The following is a 16,664-nucleotide window of genomic DNA, read 5'->3' as shown; positions in this document are numbered from 1 at the left end:
CTCTTACCGAGAAAACATCCGAACGTACGATGGGTAACGAAGTCCGACTTCCTTTCGGCTTTCTTCGGCACGGCCGACGTTTTTCCTATCCCCAACCCGTTTCCGTCGATACGGTTATTCTGTCGGGACAACGAACCTTACCTACAAAGACGTCGTGAAGAGAAAGGGACCTGGCAGGCTGGCTTACGTCGGCAGAAAGTGCCGCGAAAAATAACGTACACGTCGCGACACCGCGGCACTGACTCATCGCATTTTTACAACCAGCGAGTCGCACGCTGACGGCCAAATATCTCGTCCTCGGAATCCAGAGACACGCTCGACGCGCAACGTATTCGTCATTCCAGATTTCGAAGCGATTCGTACCTCGAAAAGCAATCGATTCGCGCGACGACTTGGAAGGATATCCGTGATCCGTGGATTCCGCCGATCTCGCCTTAAATATTACGAGTGCTCGAGTAACGTCGTATTTTTATTAGATGAATCATTTCTTCTTCTCTAACCCTGTCGAACGCGACGTACACGCCCAATTTAATTATTTCTACAACGAGAATGTCCACCGATATCTGGTATTCACGTCGAGTGGTCCGTTTGCTTAAGCGGGTACACAGACCGAACGTCAGCAATGGCGTCCAGCGAACGCGTCGACAATTCCATTGGCAACAAAAGCTTCATATATTACGGCCATTCGTAACGACGTGTCTTTAAACGCGCAATCCGACGCTAGCCGTGCAAATCCGACGCAGTTATTGGTTGCAGAGGCGAACGCAAAGACGTCGGGGACAGCGGTTCTATGGCCGGTTATACGAGGCGAGAAAATATAATCGCAACGTTCCTTCTCGACGAGACGTCGTTCGTCTCTCTGGAGGAATACGGAAGAAAAGTCGATATCCGACAGAGCCAGCCGTCGTAGGGCACGTTCGTGATACCGCGGGAACACGTGTTCGTGCACGTTTCGTGTGAAATAAACGAAGAAAGAGGAGGAGGAGAAGCGAAGGTAGAGAAAAGTATTCCAGGACGAAGGGATTGGGTCGCGATGGATAGGACAACGGGTGGACGATAAAAAGAGACGGGGTAGTCAGTCGAAAGCTGGCAGCAGAGACGAGAAAGTATGAAATACGTGGACACGGCATGGAGGCGAAGCTTCGGAGCACGTTCGACTTCAATTACCACACGGATTCTATGGTTTCGGGGTCATCCGTTATGCCGGGGATTAATTAAAATTGAATATCCCGTTGAAATTTAATTGCGTGATCAAAGCGAGACTCTCCCGCGTCGCCCGAACGAAACAGCGAGCCCAATGGCTGATCCTGCAGGGGATAATCGACGCGATTGTCGCCGTCAAGCCGGATACGCGTGGTCCTCCCGCTCGATTTGTTAGCTTTTAAGCGCTCTTGCATCCGTTCGATAATATGCGGAATAATTTGATAACGTCCCACCGACTAACGTTGTTGTCCGCCGCGTTGCACGCGCCCACGTTCACGTGCGCCGCATTTAAATCGACCGACCAGAACCGTGGTTCCACCCTTCCGCCACCTTCGAACGTTTCATGATAGATTACAGCGAATAGTTTCGGAAACTTTCGATCGTTGCACAGATTTTCCAAGTGAAACGCCTGGTGGGGTTCCTATTAACAACGATGTTGGTAGCTTCATTGCTTTCTTATGCGATTAAGTATTCAACACTTATTATCAAACTTCTATATACAGTTCTTGAATGTAATATTTGAATTATACCGCGTTCAAACATTATTCAATTCAGTTTCTAAAATATTTTTGCATACAATTGAAAAAAAAGTGTCATCGAAACTACTCATTCGTTCGATCACAGTGGAGCTAGATACAAACGACACCTCGACAGGTTTAGTGTTAAAATGAAATACTCGCTGTTGGAAAGTTCATCGATGACGCTCGACAAAATCAACTTTAATAACTATACGACGCAGAATTTGACGAAATCCGCGCTATGTGTCTACCAGTGTTTGTGCTTGGCTCTACTAATGTTTGTGTAAGACTACCTGCGACTGTTTGTGTGCAACTGTTTGTCTGCGACTGTTTGTCTGCGATTGTTTGTCTGCAACCAACTTTGCGATGCTGTATGTGATCGAATGTGGTCTCTGTAATGGTGAAGACTTCCTCCCATTAGCGATTCCCTGTGTCGCGGAGGAGGGTCTGTTGTGGCTGATTGATAATCCTATATGTCTCTCGGTGTGTCATGCCGAGTGTTAGTTTACGGGAGTGATCTCTCGTCTCCTTTGTCTGATATTCCTGAATAACGTCTATCTATTTACGCAATTAGAGAAACGGAACGAAATGTTGCAAGTTATTCTTTCCTGTGTCAAGGGAAAGAAAATCGGACGTTTGCAAGGGACACGTAGAGAAGTAGACTTGGAGAAGTGGATGTTCAGTCGTGACTTAAGACTTACAATAGAATCAGGATATTACGCCCGCGCCTTTCACCGGATTGCGAAGCTTTAATGCTCGATCACTCGGGAAAACGACCAAGCAACAACGATATCGGTTCTCGAGAAAGATTTCTCGTGGCTCGTTGAAATTCGACGTTCGTAGCCAGAAGTGAATCGAAGAAACCGCGGTGTTTTCAAACAACGCTTTTCCAACTTCTCCCTTCTTCTCATTTTCCGCTCGTCCTTTTCCCCCTTTTCGCGGAGGAAAACGTTTAATGGAAATTTCTAAAACAAGTCGTTCGCGACGCTATATTCAATTATTCCGCGAGTCCCTTGCGAATGCAAACTACGGTTCGAAAAGTCTTCGGTTATCGCGCCGGGAATCATGGTTGCTCGGATGCTTTGTTTCCGTGTAATTCGGTCGTTATACGAAAGCGTATAATTGCCTTTCTGTCAACGGTTTGTTGATTTAAGTAGCCGTTTGCTTCGAATGAACGCATACAAATGTACATACCCGATTTATCGATTAAACATTCATCGAGTTATCAATTTAGCGCTTCTGAAGAATTTCGGTAAATACCGATCTCGGATTTCATCTGTAATTAGTTCAACGCTTGATAAATTTTGTAATATTATATAACACTGATGCAACCGATGCTCTTTTTCCGTACGTATAATACAGGCCCATTCGCATTTATTTACTCGTGCGAAAGAGCGGAATGCATCGAATGCAGTCGAACAATCGTCGCTCGTATCGGCGCGTTATCCATTCGAGGAAACGCGTACGAGTACGTCTCGTTGAGAAATGCGAAAATAAAAGAGAAAGAGGAAACCCTGGATGAAGTCTATCGACGTCGACAGCGATGCGAGATGCGCGTAGCTACGGTGAGATCACTTTTTTGCCTTTCCACTTCCGTATCGGCAAGGAAAGGAGAAAAGTAGAACTTCCATTTCCTCGGGAACATCGTTATCGGCAAGGATTGACAGGAAGGGACAGTGAACGCGGGTAGTTCCTATTCCGACAACCTTGTTTCGACGTGTAACCAAAATTAAGAACAATTTGCATTTGGAACAAACGCCACAGTTTCAGCGAACAATTATCGCTTGGTTGTCCAGTCGATCGTTCGGCCTTCGACCTATTCCCAGCGTTTAATCCTGGAAATGATCGGTGCGATATTCGTTGGCGCGAACAAGAGACAGGGAATCGTTCCGAATTCGTCGTCGTCACGCCTCGGGGGTAAATACGAGCGACGTCGATCGATTCTCGCGCGATTAATTAACCGCGAGAATAAGAGGGAACAGGAAGCGCCGATGAATGGAAGAAGCGATAGAATGGAGAATCGACGTGGTTTCCAGGGGACACGGAAATGGCATAATTTGCACGCGTCGAATCTCTGTGAACGCGGGGCAAACGCGAACGTGCAAACGTGGCTTAGGATAGTCACCCGTTGTTTGAATGCGGTCAAACGGAACACGCCCTCCCCGCCGCCGTATATTCTATGCGTACGTGTATTATGCGCTCCGATGTACAAACGACCCGCAAATGTGAGACAAATCGAACGCGTCGCGACGCTCTTTGATCTATCACAATCGCGGATAGTCCATCGGGATTGGGGAGTTATTTGACGATGGTCTCTTTCCCTGTACGCGACGATTTCGACAAAGTGACTACCGTTCCGTTTCGGAAACCCGTCCATTTCGATCACGGTGCTCTCCGCTGTCCTCGAGAACCAAGCAACCAAATTACAATCAACTGGTCTTTCTCGTCATCGGTACGAATCTATAAAGGCCTAGGAACAGTATTTCTTAACTTTCCACGTTACATTTCTGTACACCACTCGGTAATCAGCCATAGCTGGAGCCCTCGAGGCTGAAACTCACTCTTTTCGATATTCCACGGTTTGCTTATACTCTTCGGCTTCTTCAATTCCAGTCGAGAGTCGACTCTCCTCGTTTTGCTTACCCCATATCTTCTTGCGGCCGAATATCTACGGCGACGAAACTTCCCCGAGTCAAACTTTGAGGAGATTTCGATATTACGGTGATATTCCTTGCGAAAAGTTCGGCCAAAGTCCCGAGCTTTCGTTCGAAGAAGCGGACCCTCTTTTCTCGCGTAATTACATCCAAATTAACTCAATTACGCGGATGTTGACGTCGAGGCGAATACAAGTAGCATCGCGAGCGTCTTACGTTTTCTACTCCTTCCTTAATTTCGCTGGTCGAGAGGACGCGACGAATCTCGACGGCGCCGGAAAAGCGGCAAACAAAGTTTTCGGCACGTCGAATTGCCTTTATCCTGACACGAGAAGGCGTTGCAACGTGGATATTGTTTTCGCAGCCGCGAGTCGTTCGTGTGTTTTGCAGCGGTGTCTGTGCGAGCCCTGCAACCGCGTCGTCCAATCGCGAGTTGTCGTTTTACCCCAGGCTCTTTCCGAGAAAAGTTGCAACAAGACGCTAAAAACGAAGACAAAGTTGTTTCGTTTAATAACTCCTTGTCCGTCTCGGACAATGCCGACGTAAGGCGAAAGAAGCAACGCTGTTTCCAAGACGTTCGTTCGTTTCTTTTTTAAAGGTACTTATTGGCCCAAGCTCGCTTGTAGCAAATTACCAGTCTTGGGCTTTTTTCCAAATCTCATTACGATGCTTTCACATTAAATTCCTTTACGTGTCTGCTGCCGACCACTACAGGGTATCTCGTGGTCGACGACGTATCTACGTGCGAGATATCTTCGCGAAAATTAATCATCCACCTAAAAGATTACTCGAAGACTCTAAACGCTCAGTTTCGGTTGATCTCGGAAACAATTCAGGCTCTTATCGGACGATATAACGCTGAAACGATGCTGTGAGAAAGTAGGTGGATGAAAAATGGAAAGAGAAGGAGACGCGTATAGTCCTGGACTTGCCGGTAGACTTGTCGGTAAGGCTACCCAGTAGACCAGTATTTTTCAAACTTTCATAAGGCAGACTCACCGGAGGAAATTCATTTCGCATCGTGACCTAGAACACATGATAAAGTAAAGGCAGCAAAGTATCAAATATTATTTTGCCAGCAATTTTACGCACCGACGCGCGTTAAGCAGCTCCTCCCAGGTAAAATTTACGCGTTTTAACATCGGGAGAGAGTTCAGTTCCAGTTTGTTCGGAATCTTACAAAGTCGGGTCGCGGAAGTAGGAGCACGCGAAATATTCGGTGGTGCGATTCTTCGGCGATTGTCCACAGTTCTCGCGAGTAAATCGCACGGTACGAAACACGCAGCTGCTCGAGCCAAAGTTTCAAATAACTCGACAGATTTGTTTGTCGATCCCGCGATACGTTAATTGCTATCGACGACGGAATGAAACGCCAAGCCTTCGAGTTTAATTAGAATTTGTTATTTCCCGGTCGTAAATGAGTAAACTACTACCAAAGAGGGTCGAAGGAAAGGACGAAAGAAGATGGAAATTATTAATCTCGGAAGTAACGAAGAAATCACGTCCCGTGTCACGAAGTAAACCCGCGTCACTGCACCGAACAGGCGCGGCGCTCCCGTTTCCAAATAAATTAAAGCGTCGTCATCGCTTTTCATATTTAGGATCAGGGGCGAATGGAGTACCTGCTATTTTGTTCGATTTAAATCTCGCGTACACCCTCGCACGTTTTCTATAATTTCCTGGACGTTTTTATTTATTCCTGGTCGTTGCATCGGATGGATCGAAAAATGATTGAAATTTATTGGCAATAAATCAAAGTTTTCGACGCTAAAACATTCATCGCGTCGAGCATCGGCTTTGAACTTGATTTCAAATGCGTACGTCATCCTGGCTGGAGATTTTCGCGTGCTCGACGGCATTTAACAGTCACGCATTCGCGCTCTGCAAACAGTATACACGTCAAGCGTCGTTCTCCCATCGGATGAAGCCCCCTTTCCGTCTGATTTATACATTTCGTTATAAAAACATTCTTGCTCGTCGCGTGCGTAGCGGTGATTTTTCTGCGAATGAATTTTTTGCTCTCGCACACCGATGTTGTTTCAGGGACTGTTAACTTATTCAACATCTCTCGCCGTGATATAAAACCTGCAAAACCGTGCAGCGAACGTAGAAACGCGAAAACGAACAATAATCGAGCGTACGTCGCGCATGCAGACGATTAAATTCTCAGGTTCACGTTGCACAATGAACGTTGATTTAATTCGCAAATTTGTACGATACTCGGTGCTTTAGTTGCAAACGTATATCCGCGACACATGCAAATATGTGTACGAGGAGGTGTAGAAGCAGAAAGGACACGGAAGCACGTAAGAAACGGAGCAGAAAATTCCAATTGGTGTTTTTAAATATTTATCAGTTGGCCTTTCCACGAGCACAGCTCGTAAGAGAAATATCGTATTAACCGACAAAGTCCTGAGATTTCAGCTTTGTCAGGGATCTTCTGCCTCGGCTCTCGTAAAGGGATTTCACGGCTATTCCCTTAGGGATTTTCGCGATGCTTGAGATTTTTATATTTGTGGATTAGTCTGGGCGCTTCAAAGTCTTCGATCCCGTCTGTTGGGTCCATAGTTAGAATCTGAAGTGTCTGGCAGGAATATCTACGTTGCCAGCGTCGAAATTCGTGTTTTCATCTCGAGACACGACTCGTGAAACCTGATTTCCGTGACCCGCCGTGGTTCGTGCGTATCGTTCGACCTCGATCGAGGAGAATAGATCGAGTCGAGCATTTTCACCGTGATCAGCGTTCAAGCATCGGCGGTAACTATTAAAGTGGAAAGTATTCCAAACACCATTCGTCCCTGTAATTTTCTTTGCTCTCTATCTAGCGATCTTTCCTCGAGGTAAATTGCGAGAACGCCGAGTGTCGCGTGGGAGCATTTAATTTGTTACATCTAACGTTCCGCCCTTTCTAAAGTTAACCCTGACTGGCTGACCGCACTCGAACGCGATGCGCGACTTATTACGAGTAAGAAACTTTCTTTATTTATATTTGTATAGAATTCTGCGCTTTGGTATCGCGAACCACGGTCATCGAGTCAGGGTTATAAATCCAAGCTATAGCGTAGCTGATATCTTATTTGCTCTAATAAACGGAGTGAAAGTTGTCAACGAGATATCGTCCAAGTTCTTTTTTTTTAATTCGAGCAATCTCTTTTTTTGCGTCTTCCATATCTTGCGCGATCTAGTCGCGCGAGTTTCGAAGATATAATTTCCGATTTAGATCGAGCGTATCCGCTCTAATTCTATCCGCGGATTACTCGATCATCTCCTTCGTTTCGACACTGTTTCTCCCCCTGCTTCCAGACTAACAGCTCAACGACCGAAAATACACAGATTAAAATTGATCGACCGGCGCGATATACCCGCGCAGCGAATCTCGTTTGATTACGAATCATTCATTGTCCTGGCTCTGTTCGAACGTATTTCAACAAGACCCAAGTGCGGGCGTTTACACGGCGGCATTTACGCGCGTGAGGTTTATATCGCGTACACATAATTGCCATGACCATTGACCGAACGTGTTAATAGTGACGTACCTGACGAGCCGTGCAGCCGCAAATTTCCATACGAAAACCGACGTTAAACATTAAGGCGCGCGGATATGGTCGAAAAGGTTACCGCGTACTCGAGAATCCTCGAATCCAAAATGGGATAATTAAATATGACTAACGGAAAGGTGAAGACACACACGGCTGACCTTTTACTTTCCTCTTTTTCACCCTAAGCCAAACTTTTCCAAACGAACGGGAAACTGTACGCAGCGGATAACTAACCGTGAAAGCGAACACGGGCACGGAGCTGCTTTGATCAGTGATTCTAAAAAATAAAAGTCGAATGTCGCCATTCCTACCGTGTCCTTTCATTGGCCATTATAAAGCAAACGAGCGTGACGTACTCGATACTCTTAAAAGTAAAATACTCTTATATCGCGTTTCAAGTTTACCCTCAAAGCGAGAACAGCTATTCCTTCCAAGGATAATAAGGTGCGTTTGGTTGATAAGCCACGAATAGTTTAGAAATCCGCGATGCAACTGAAATTCCACGAGTTCTCGTACGGTTAATAAACGCAGTCTCATTTTTTTCGTGACAGAGCTCGCGAGTTTCGAACTATTCGTTATCCACGGTTCTCATTTGGAACGAGAGGAACGCGTACGCGATCGCGAGCAACGCAAGAAACAAACATCCCTGTAATCATGATTAGAACCAGACCATCGAGTGACAATGAGCGAGTCCCTGCGAGGTACCAGTTATCGGGACGCTTCGAACAATGGCGCGCCGAAGCGCAAATGTATCCTAGCCGGTCCCTGTTAATAATACACGCTCATCGTCGTACTTTTACAGTTATTCCCGCGTAAACTAACGCGGCGCGTACGTCGCGGTTAACTCGCGACTAACAAGCTAGAATGAAATATAGACGCGTATTTGGTGGAATTCTGAACTTTAGGATACTTTAAATACCGTTGATGCAACATGAGAAATCCTACATCAAAGCAACACTAAATAGTTAAAAGTTTGAAGCGTTTTGAGAGACGATTAATTAGTTGAAGTATTAGCACGAGATAATCGCGCTGGTTACCCGAAAGACTGCTACGTTCCGTGGGATTTGGCGAATAGTCGACTGGAAATCCTCATACGGCACGCGAAACCTGCATAAATCGTTTGATGTCGACCAACTAGCGAGCGAAACTGCGAACTCGCATCGGGAAAACGTTCTGTTCGAATGTTACGGAAGTTTTCATCAAACGAGGCAGAGCAGCGTGGAAAAATGTTCCGCGTTAACTACTTTCAACTTTGTCGATAGACGCCCGGGAATCGATATCTCTATTTATAAATATATGTGTCAGCTTTCGTGCGTCTTAGTTCACTCGAATAGTAGAGAAACGTGGTCTAATTACGCCAATGCGCGCGCGGTTCTCGACGTTAACGCGAGAACGCATTCCTCGGTCGTCGGTGTTCTCCAAAGCATTCCGTTCATTCCCAATTGCGCCACTTCCAAAGTATGATAAAGTCGCGAGAACGTGAACCAAGTCTGGAGAGAATCCAAGAATGGCCAGTGACCTTGAGCGGCCAATTCTCTTTACGTCTATTACAGGATTTGTTCCGATCCGATAAGCCGATTCCTTTCTCCTTACGATACTCTATTTACCAAACATCCGTGTTGGCCCTCGCGCCTCGTCGCTACTGCAAACAATTTCGAGAAATTCAATCTCAAGTGCGCCACTAAACCCCTTGCCCTACTCGACTCGGATTCCTTACCACGTGTTTCACACGTTGGTTACAGGTGAAAGAGTTAAACGCGAAAGTTTGGACCAATGTTGCTCGAGAACCTAACCGATGCTCGATCGCGTGTACCTCAAAGCGAGACTAACACCTCGACGCAGCACCGTACAGGTTGCGGGTCATCGCGATACTCATCGCGCGACTTGCCAGCCGTCTGAAAGAAGCTAAACGAAAAAGAGCCGTGTGAAAAAACGAGGAGGTCTCGGAAAGGAAGAAAAATCACAGAAAAATCAAGAGCAGAGATGGAACCCTCAGCGGTGCGCGAGTGGAAGAACAGCCCCGAAGCGTCGCGACTACGGCGTCCGCTCGTCGTCGGCGATATGCATCGCACGGATACGATGCGTCCTACTCTTTTTTTTTTCCCTTAGGTGGCGCCCGCAGGTAATCGTTATCGATCTCGCAAATAATACCAGACATGTACGGAACCGACGTACTCGTCCGCATAACGAGGCTGGGATGTGCGCGACTACCTGCCTTCCCTGCGGCAATCGACTGTCCCCTTGTTTCTAGCCCGCGAGCAGCCTATACCAGCGCGTATACGTGACCTGGATATCGTTGAACTTAAAGGGAATTTACAGGGCTCGCGGTGTTACGACGATTGCACCCTCAACGAGGGTCGTCGATCGACGCAGGATTCCTTCGTAATCGCGTGACAAATATCCCTTTCAGCCCTCAGGCACGAGAGACACTCGCGGCTGATCCTACGTCTTTGTATGTTGTTCTGTTCGACGTTGGTAAACGGAGAACGTGCCAACGATACGTTGCGGTTTTGCTCCAAGATCGAGAGAATTCTAGGTCGCTCGCTACTTCGAAGACCACAAACGCATCGAAAGAGAAGCCATTTTTGCGTAACGGAGTCCTACGATAGGACCTGGTCGCGTTCCCTTTCGAAAGACGAACATTTCGTTGAACTCCGAGCAATATCGCGAGACAGAGTCGAGGCTCGTGGGAATTTTGGTTGCACCGAGTCGACTCGTGTTCTGTTCTACTGGAACAGGAGAGGATTAGAAAAGCCACGCGCCAACCAGTGTGACATGTCTGGTAATTCAAAGCCACGCGCGGTGGCAGACGCGAGAAGCCCAAATATGACATAATACTTGGTTGCTATTGCGCCACGGAGTAGGTGGAAGAGAGAAACCAAGATTCTGTCTTTAGGAATCTGTTTATCGCGTGTTTCGTCGTAAGCTGGAGTTACTGGGCAGCTGCGGACTTCGCGGGTCTGGGGTTGGTCATAGGTCATCGAAATAATTTTAGTTGTCGTCGGGTGAGTTTCAAGAACCTCGGGACAATACGCGGTGAAAGGGAGGTCGGAGACTTGAGACTTTTCCTCCGAGCGAGATACTCGTATAGACCCGTTATTTTCATAGCAAAATAGATCGCAATTGACATTTAGCAATTGCATGCGAAACGAGCGTGACTTTGGCGACAATGGGTGCCGCCAATAAAACACCAAGAATGAAGCATCCGGCTCCATAAATCACGTGTGTCTTTTAAAATACGAACTCCACCGGTTTATCCGATATCTGGATTGGCGAAGATTTATCGCGCTCTGTACTCGAGATTAAACTGGAGCTTGCTTCATAAAAATTCTCCATTTAAAGAACTCCTTTATTTCGGGGGTGGGTAAAAATATTTCAGCCCGATCATTCGCCACTAATCCTCGCGGCGCGTCGGTACGGATTTAAGGTTGTCGAAACCGTGTATCGTATTCATCGAATAACGGCCAGCGAGTGCTCCAACAGTCGCTCGCGAGGGTCCTCCGAAATCCATATCGCACCGAATGGTAATCGAGACATTTTATGGTCTGCGGTACGGTGAAAACTGTCGAAACGAGTACAAGGTCCTGAGCAAAGTCTCCGCGAAGTACAAACAGTCATAAAACAACCATTGAATCGACTTGCCGAAGATAGCTCAGCGATATGGTATCCGCGTGACTCTCGACGACTAGCACATTTCAGGAAGTTGTTACACGAACGGGCTATCGTAAAGACGTTCGAATCGTTGGTGCAAGAAGAATATGCCTTTCCGATGGTCAACGACGAAAATGGCGAGCGTGTGCGGGCCACGATTCTTTCAGTTCGTAAAGCGGTGCGCTAGGTTGGCTCTGATTTATCGCGGACTTCTCGCAGTTACCGCGGTTTTTTCCCCTTTCCTCTTTCGTGGCTCGCAGCGGTCTGGTCGCGCGCGCGAACCTCGCAACTCGCCCTGGTATCGCCGTAATGCAGTCATTTAAAGTGAAGCACGACGCGATAATACACCACGATAGCCACCATCTTCGCTGCGGTTTGCCTGGCCGCGACCAAACGTAATTTTCTCGTACGGCCTCGGTTGGCCCGAATGCTCTCGGCTACTTTTAGATTCTTATCCGCGGAAAAGTTTGGTTTGCGACATCCGTTTTCGTCCGTATCGTCCTCTTTGTTGCCGTGCAACTTTGGCGCGCCGGTTCACCTCGGTCGCAGTTTATTCGGGACCCTCGTAAACGTTAATTTATTCCGTAGAACGATGATGCAAAAAGTAACAAACGTTACATTAACGCTTCAATAATTGATGCGGCGGACGCGCGGTAATTCTATGGCGCCTGTACTAATTCGTAGAACGAAGATACAGAAACTAATGAACGTTGAGTTGGCACTTTAATAATCAATTCAGCAGGCATGCAGTAATTCTATAACACCAGCGCTAATTTCTAGAATAATCTCATACAAACTAATGAACGTTCAGTTGCCACTTTAGGCGCGAACAATCCATGCCTGACTCGCGTATACCCAACGATAGCAACGCGAGCACCGCACGCCAGGAGCAATCCTGCAGCCCCGGTGTTCTCAACCTCGTTGGCTGATGATGCTTTCTGTTGGGAATCTCTGTTCTACACCGAATCGATCTCCTTAATCCAACGCTTCTCGGCGATCAAACACATTCTGACCTTAATTTGTTCGCGTCAGCGGCACGCGAGTCATTTTTAAACCGTTAAGGCGGACTTTTAATAATAACCAGCGGTTCCCTGCACCTCGCAGGGAACGAATGCACCGCGGGGTCGTCGGGTAAATTAAATCCATGCAATTTTTTTCGTTTAGGCCGTCGCTATTGCCGCGGCACGGGCCCGTAAATCTTCCGGTGTAAACGTACAATGTAGTCGTTTAAAGTGAGGCATAACGCGATAATGCGGTACTATATACTAACCGGAGCCAGCCGGCGGCTACTTCGAGCAAATGCAATTTTCCTGCGCAGCCGAGTAGCGACCCTTTAAATTGCCGCCGCAGGAAAGTTCAGCCAGCGCCATCCGTTTCTTCAACTTTACACAATTACCGTGAACTCGCGAGGCTGGGATCCATTCCGGCGCACTACCGACGTGAATTTTATCATTCTGAACGTTAGAACACGCTCAAAGCTCGAGAGGGTAGTCTGGCCTGGGACAGGGGTTGACTAGTTTTTACCGAAAGGAGCCACGCGACTGGAGAGGATGGGAAAGAGCTCCGCAAAGTCTTTTCTTCGTCGAGAAAAAATCACGCCGTGCCAAGTCTGAACGGGTGACCAATTTAACCGGAGTGCCTAGCAAATTGGTCTTCGCGTTGGCAGAATGAGCTAAAGCGTTGTCACGGATATACCCGTCGACGTTTCTGGCAGCCAAACAGTGATGTATCATCGCGCAATTACAGTCCGTTCGTGTTCCAAAGCAGCCGTGGTTGAATGTCCACTGGTTGGAAAGAAAGTCGCCAGCATTTTCTTTCTCGCAGCTCTTGGCCTCTTGACTTTCACCGATGGGATCTCGCTGGAGTCGTCTCGAGCGGACGACTGGCGCTTTGCCGCGGGATCGACTGGCAAATGTACGTTTCGACATCGGTCACGAAATCTACGATCTACGTAGAGCTCTTACTTACCAGAGGATTGCCAGAGGGCATAAATAACAAAGTGTTATCGTCTCTTAAAAATGCCCAAAAGAAAAACGAGTGGGAAAGACAGAGCATCGGTATAGTATTTCACGGTTAACAAACGTCTAATGCAACCGAGTGCCATTTAACATCTTCGTTCATTCGGATTTCCAAGCCGTAAGATCCAGGTACTGAACTGGGTTTCCCGTTCTCGAGACTGTACCATCGACGCGATGACAACAGTTTTCGTTTCGCTTGTTGAAACAAACCATCAGAGTTACGTTTGAATGGCTCTCGAAATCGATTTACGGAAGAATCCCGGTGCAACCGCGACGCTGAATGGTTGTATTGTTCGCGGTCGTTCTTTTTTTCACGCCCTCTAGACTCATTATTCACGTGCTGGCTGGCAAAGCATTACTGGTTTACAGATTTGTTAACGGTGGGTAACCCGTTCGAAAATGGGTAATACATTCCCATTCGTTTATTCCACGCGTTTATATCTAGGAAATTTGAAGAGAGAGAGAGAGAGAGAGAGAGAGAGAGAGAGAGAGAGAGAGAGAATTCTAAACGACTCGAAAGAAGGGATTATGCGAGACCAACGCGAGGCAAACAGCGTCGAATTAACTTTGGAAAAAAAGAAGAAATGCCCTCGTTTTGGTAATCGCCAACCGTGTAGGCGGTGTACCAGAGCCAAAGGGTTGAACCAGTCGAGTTTCCCGTAACTGAAACTACAGACGACGGTGAACACGACGCATTAAATTAGAGCGGGCCCTGTATCTATCTCCCCCGGTGTTTCCGCGATTCGAAAATACAGCCCGCGGTCGAGTAATGGTATAATAGGTAGAGACATCGCGAGTACCGCAACGACGATGCCCAGCAGCCCATTTTCATTCGGACGGGACCGAACAGCCGTGGAAACGCATTACAGACCGGAAGCGGAGCGCAGCCACCGCGGGCAATAATCCAGATCTGATTCACGCGCGACCGTGTCGCGTATCAGCGGACGATTCGCGCTGTCGCTCGTACATTATTGCCGCATTTCGCGAGCCACGGGAATTGCATTTCCAACGGGACGAAAGCTTCGGGCACCGACGAGGGGGGGTCAAACGACTCGTAGGATGCCCGAGGAGTAACCCTGCGCAATTTATCGAGCGTCCGTCGAACCGGAACGCGCAGATTGCCATTCCTCAAGATTGAGTCGAGCCGCGAAATTGCATCGTGTCTGCCCAAATAGCCGATACCCTTGCTCGAATCGCGAATACCTTGGATCTTCAGCCTAGTAATTGGATACAAGACGCTTTCGGACATTGGGACCAGAATTTCTGATTGTCGTCTCGTTTCGCAAACTTTGATCGCTCTCGCCAATCCACCACGGAGCATCATCCCTTCGAAAATTATCAGAACCATTCACCGTCGTCAACTGTGTCATGGAAATTGTACGCTGGGCCAAAAGCGTTCAAAAATAATATTTTTGCGTCCGAAATTCGGTAAGCTTCGTATACCTGCTTGTACGGAAGCAGCTCTTAAGGAAAATTCCTACAATTTCGAATTACCTACCACACCAGGATAAAAGTTTACAGTTGGAACGTCTGAACGCCAACTTTTAGCGCCTCGTACCCCTGGTCAGGCAAGCAATTAACCTTTTTCCCTGAAGCATCTGTTGCTACAACGCACTTTTTCGTAAACATTCGTAACCATTTAAGGAAGTAATTTTTTACCTTCGTTAATCAGACCTTAAAGCTACTCGTCGCCAGGTCGCGTTGAGTACTATTCTTTAATTACTCCGAGCAGTCACGATTTGTCGCATCCTCTGAGAGAAGTTGGTACGTACCTGAAACAGAAAAAGAAAAACATTAGCCCTGCCCTAAATTCGGTGACGAAACGATATACTTTCTCGATCAAGTCCAATCAAAATTAACTACACGATCTGGCTTCGTCAACGCCTTCTGTTCTACCTATAAACCAATAGAGCGGCACACTGACGTGACATCAAATTTGAAGTAACGAATGCCTCGATTCAAGTGAGAGAAGTGGCCTTGCACGAATAATTAAATTTCATCCGACTAGAGTGTCCGGAGTTACACGATGTCAAGCGAAGGTACGAGATAGATTACTTTTACGACGGACAGGTGACGGTAAGGTTAAATATTACGTTGAGACGGTAACGACGGTATGGTAATGACAATAGTATCGAAACTCTCGTAAGCTCCTAGATGGTTATTCTACCTCCCTGTGCCTTCTATGTTTCATTGATGCATTTAAAAGACCGGCAAACCAAGTAAAAATCTGTAGTTGGCGAGCAATGTTCCGTGACACGAGCACGGGTACGCCAACTAGATAATAAAAGAAAGATCTACAGAATGCGTCATCAAGCGCCTGATGAAGGTGCTGCCGCGACGCTGGAAGATCCTTTCGAAAGGATACGTCTCGTACCCGCCAGCTTCAGACGGTATCAACTCTGCTGAACTCTGGAACTCATCAAGTCTAACTGACGAACCAACCCACTTCTCGCATACACCGAATTCGGAACCTTCACACATACGCGGTAGATTCGTGTCACGTATGTACTGTTCGTAGCTCGCGAGAATAGACTCGAAGAGCACCGAGAGGTAAGGAGAATTTTTCTCGGCTCTCATCGCAAAGTGTCTCTTCGCGTCAATCTAAACTAGCGGATCTTCAAACGAGAAAGAAAATTCTTGCGTTCGAGGCTGAACGGCGGGTTTCGAACGTTACCGAGAAATATATACTCGAGCGTTGAGTTTCGATTACTTTACGAATTAAACGAAAACCATTTCCATTGCACGCGTGAATCGATAAGATTGACCAGTGCGCGACACTCGAGTAACAGATCATCTTTCTACCACTCCGCGAGTCTCTCATCCGTTTACAATGCGCAAAGACGGGTATGACAGTTGAATTAATTTGGGTGAATGTACACAGCAACAGCTAACGGATTACGGATTCATACGTACCAGCTCTAAGAATGTATCCGCAGTGTGCAACGTCAGCTCTCCCCTACCCAAACTTTGCATCTCTGAATTATGTGCCGCAAGAGTGTTTCGCGGGATGATATTAAACCTATTTGGAGATGTGAAACACGAAGGCATAGCCTGCAATGCGATTCCACCGTAATATATTCA

General features: G+C 47.1%; 2 protein-coding genes across 3 annotated transcripts in view; both read right to left on the bottom strand.

Annotated features, from left to right (window-relative positions):
- LOC128890093 (furin-like protease 2) overlaps positions 1-16,664 on the bottom strand; it is a 266,679-nt gene that overhangs the window by 180,319 nt on the left and 69,696 nt on the right. The window lies entirely within an intron of this gene.
- The window catches only part of LOC128890105 (fork head domain-containing protein FD4), a 115,413-nt gene continuing 114,721 nt past the window's right edge, over positions 15,973-16,664 (bottom strand). Inside the window, exon 2 of the transcript XR_008460552.1 lies at positions 15,973-15,982. The gene's annotated coding sequence lies outside the window, so the exon portion shown is untranslated. The remainder of the gene's footprint in view (positions 15,983-16,664) is intronic.

Source organism: Hylaeus anthracinus, unplaced genomic scaffold (assembly GCF_026225885.1).
Source record: "Hylaeus anthracinus isolate JK02 unplaced genomic scaffold, UHH_iyHylAnth1.0_haploid 12000, whole genome shotgun sequence".
In the NCBI taxonomy this organism is placed as follows: Eukaryota; Metazoa; Arthropoda; class Insecta; order Hymenoptera; family Colletidae; genus Hylaeus; species Hylaeus anthracinus.
The sequence above is the reverse complement of the archived record's forward strand: the minus strand, read 5'-3'. Positions and strand labels throughout refer to the sequence as shown.